Genomic DNA, 4933 nt, shown 5'->3' with positions numbered 1-4933 from the left:
ATTTCATGCAGACGTTGTTCCATGGTGGGTGCAAAGGCAGCCCCCACTCCACCCATTTCAGATTGTAATCAAGAGGTAGATAACTGTTCTGAGGGGGATTCAGAAGGAGAAGACCACTCCTATTTACCCCATGAGGTATTCGCTCTAACTTGGCATGCTGATGTTGGTAATATCATGCATATGGTGCCTTGCATTGCTTACTGTATACATTAAAGATGTCATCTGCTTAGTTTAGACATGCTTTGTGTCAATGCCATCTGTTTTGTTTCTTTATCGTATATGTGAATCATGCAATGCCATCTTGTCTAGCCAGGCATCATATATGTGAATTTTGCAATGCCACCCTGGTTAGCCAGTCATCTTATATGTGAATTATATCATGCCATCATTTTTTATTATGTGTTAAATTTGTCAACAATTTTAGTACATTCAATTACTCTTCCTGTGCATCAGCCATTCGGCACGGTCATGGAAAAATCTGGAGTGGAAACAAGGTCTTCAGAGCAGACAATGCTATCTGACGAAGCGCATGTCTTGCTGGTTACCGATAGCTCCTCAGAGGAGGATTCAGAGACAGATGACCAGTCATATTTCCCCCCTGAGGTGCATGCCCTAACTTGGCAGGGTTATGTTACTCATATCATGCGTATGGTATCTTGCATTGCTATGTCATTTGCTTAGTTTAGACATGATTTGTGTGAATGCCACCTGTTTAGTGTCTAATTACCATATATGTGAATTATACAATGCCATCTTGTTGCAAGACATTATATATGTGAATAATGCAATGTTATCTTGTTGCAAGGCATTATGTATGTGAATTATGCAATGCCATGCTATTTAAGCAAGCGTCATATATGTGAATTATATCATGCCATCCTTTTTTTGTATTTCGCATTGCTTTTGTCAACAATGTTTATATATTCAACTGCTCTTCCTATGCATCAGCCATTTGAATTGGTGATGGAGAAATCTAGAGTGAAAACAAGGTCTTCAGAGCAGACAATGCTACCTGCTGAAGCAGATATCTTGCTGGTTACAGATAGCTCTTCAGAGGAGGATTCAGAGGCAGATGACCAATCCTATTATCCCCCTGAGGTATATGCTCAAAATTGGCAGGGTTATATTACTCATATAGTGCATATGTTGTATTGCAATGCTTATTTTTTACATCACATACACAATATTGAATGCCATCTCCTTTGTTGACACATCATATATGCAATTGCCCTCTGCTCACTTCCTTAGTATATAAATCATATATTTGAATTATGTCATGCCATGATGTTTACATAGACAGCATGTATCTGAATTATGGCATGCCAACCGTTTTCTAAAGACATAATATAGTTATATCATCTCATCCTATTTACATAGTCATCATATTTTAAATTATGTCATTCTATCCGTGAATTATATCATGCCATCATGTTTCCATCGATGGCATGTTTGTGATTTATGGCATGCCAACCACTTTAATAGACACATCGTATAGTTATATCATGTCATCATGTTTACATAGTCATCATATTTTGAAGTATGTCATTCTATCCTGTTTAGTTAGCCATCATACATGTGAAATTGTGTTATGCTATCCTGTTTAATTAGCCATCATATATGTGAAATTATGTCCTGCTATTCTGTTTGCTTAGACAACATAAATGTGAATTATTTCATGCCCTGCTTTCTTCCCTACTATCCATTGCACCTGCCTATCTTACAATGTCTGTACATTCAATTACTTTTCTTGTTTATCAGTCATTTCAATTGGAGGGAGTGATGGCAGTATCTATGGGAGTAAAAACACGGTCTTCAGGAAAGATCGTGCTACCTGTCGATGCAGATAGAACCACGGTTGTACTTGCCCAAGAATCAGCCCCACCACACATAACCCACACTCTTGCAGATTGTACCCCTACCCAGTTGGACAGAGAACTAGCTACACCCCTTCTAACCCCAACCCTAGCAGATAGACACCCAGTTCCTGTTGACATAGCACTGTCTCCACCACAGAGCACCCAAACACGAGCAGTTAGTAAGGCAACTGCAGTGCCCAAATCACGAGGACCACCACTCCGAACCCGAAGTCAACGCTTAAAGCAGAAGAAGAATTGTTCTCAGGTCAGGTTCCGTAGCTATGGTTCATACTACTTTGCTCTTGCATCACTGTATTTACTGATACCAACCAATTTCAAATTTGAAGGATGCAATTGAAATTCCAATGGCGCAACAGGTATGTTTTAAACCTGTTTCTTCAACGTGTTTAGTTGTTTGCTATTGTAACTTGCTCTATGTTGATTTCAGTTTCAATTGAATAAACAGTTACGTTCTCATGCCATGCACATTACAAGTGTTGTTATTGCTGTGTAGTTTCCCACACTTATATTCTGTCTATGCTGCTATGTCTTAAATAGATATGATTCGAACTGTATCTATCTTTATTTGGCAACATAAACTAGAATGATATAGACCATACAGTGACCATACTACATAGATATATGTTTGTTTCATGTTGTTATCCTGTCCACCTTACTACTGAACTGGTTTACCAAAATGAGTTTCATATACTACATTGTAAACCTGAGATGTGTTTGTTTGTTTCCCTTTTAGAACACGGATAAAATATTGGAGAAGAGTACCCTGTTATGCAATGGTAAAGGAAGTACTGCAGATAAGGTTCAAGATAGTGAGACATCCCTGTTGGTCTCCAAGAAAGCTGATAAAAAACTATATTGAGGACACTGAGACAACCCCAAAGTCCTGTCTTGATGTAGTGTTCAAGTTACTGGCTACCACTGCTGGCACCAGCTCTTCGAACTCGTTGCCTGAATCAGTTCGGCTTCTTGAGTCTCAACTTCAAGTTGAAAGACATCGATCAGATGTTATGCGACAGGAAGCTGAAGGACTGAGGAAGTCCCTACAGAATTCACATGCATACTTTCTGGTGCAACAGCAGGCGCTGGAGGACTTAAGCGCCAAACAAGAGAAAGTTAATAAGCTTGCTAAGCATCTTGCCAGCATTATGGGTACCCAGGATATTGTTTCTTGAGCTCTTCTGAAGTGGTTTCAGTTCTGGACTTGTTTTGCTGCGGCGTTTATATGCTGCTGTGTTCCCTATATTTGCACTGGTGGCGAACTTTGATGCCCAGTGGATGTAATATGTGTAATAGCCGTGATAGCCTAGTGTAAGTTGCTTGCTTATTTATTTCCTTGTTGTCTTATTTATTTGTTTGCTTGTAGTCAGTGCAGTTCTTTTTCTGCGGTTTGCTAGTGGCTGCAATAACCTATTTTTTAAAACTAGGCCACAATAACCATGGACTAATATTTACTGCAGTGACACTGCACCTACGGGCCGTAGAAACAGTGGGCCTTCTACGGGCCGTATAAACAGTGGGCCTTCCACGGGCCGTAGAAACAATGGGCCTTCTACGGGCCGCAGAAACAATGGGCCTTCTACAGGCCATATCATCAATGGGCCTTCTACGGGCAGTATGATCGATTGGCCAAACATGGGCCAATAACAGGCCGAATTATGGCCGTAAACGGGCTAGAGTTGGAATCGTCCGTTCATGGGCCGACCATAACGGGCCATCGTTAATAGGCCGTATTTCATGACGCTATGAAAACGGCCCAATGTGTTAACGGACCACAAACGGGCCGACTGTAACCATGGGCTGAATTTGGCCCATAAGCAGAAAATGACAGTAACGGGCTGTAAGTAAACGAATGCTGGAAATGAGCCCAAGAATAAATGGGCTCTGAGAAGGCCGAAAGATAACATGGGCTGGAAACGGCCCAATGAAATAACGGGCCCTTAATGGGTATAAAGTGATACACTGTAAGTAAACGAATGCTGGAAATGAGCCCAAGAATAAATGGGCTCTGAGAAGGCCGAAAGATAACATGGGCTGGAAACGGCCCAACGAAATAACGGGCCCTTAATGGGTATAAAGTGATACACTGTTCATTACGGGCCAGTTTCACCACGGGCCGTTAATGGGTGTAAAGTAATACACTGTTCATTACGGGCCAGTTTCACCAAGGGCCGTTAATAGTCTAAGAGTTACATAGGGCCTCATATGGGACGAAAGACGTCATGGGCCATACATGGGCCAGAAGTGAAAACGGGCTGGAATTATATTGGGTGGCCCAAATGACGCTATTGGGCGTAATTCGGATAGGGCATAACAGGCCTTGGGTTAGCGGGCTGTAAATGGGCTATATGCGAATAGGCCGTTAACAGGCTTTACATGGACCGGCCCGCCACCTTTTGACCAAGTCAAATGGGCCGGCCTTTTCACAGGAATGGGCCTCTGTTGGGTCGTGCCACGTGTCGACGTATCATAGGCGCCTTCTGTCCAATGAGTGGATGAAACCTGTCCCAACGGTGAGCCGACACGTGTTTCCTCCAGCCAATGATGATTTTACATGTGGAAAATCCCCATTGGTCGGGGTTGTTAACGGGTTATCGGATCCAAAACCCGACCCAATAGCTTAACGGCGTTCCGTTATGGTGGATGCCACGTGTGGGTCACCCTTGACGAAAGCACTTCTGTGACGCGCGATTTATCGTCATGGAAGTGGACACTTCCGTGATGATAATTTTGGTAATGTCATGGAACACTTCTACGACGGCACAGGTATGACTATCTTGATTCTGTCATAAGTTTGTCATGGATGTACATGCATGACAAAAAACGCGACCTACTGTGACAAACACGTATCATCACGGAAGTGTATTTTTTTAGTGACCCCTCCACCGTCTACTGTTCATCCAGCCCTCCACGGGGTCGTCCTGTTCATCCAGCCCTCCACGGGTCCTATTCATCCAGCCCCAACCAGCTCGATCGATCAGAGTCCTGTTCATCTAGAGGCAATGCCACGGGGTCCTGTTCATCCACCCCCACTGCTCATTGTTCATCCACCGCCCCCC

This window comes from Triticum aestivum, chromosome 2B (genome assembly GCF_018294505.1).
Source record: "Triticum aestivum cultivar Chinese Spring chromosome 2B, IWGSC CS RefSeq v2.1, whole genome shotgun sequence".
NCBI classification, from domain to species: Eukaryota; Viridiplantae; Streptophyta; class Magnoliopsida; order Poales; family Poaceae; genus Triticum; species Triticum aestivum.
This window is presented reverse-complemented; position numbering follows the sequence as displayed.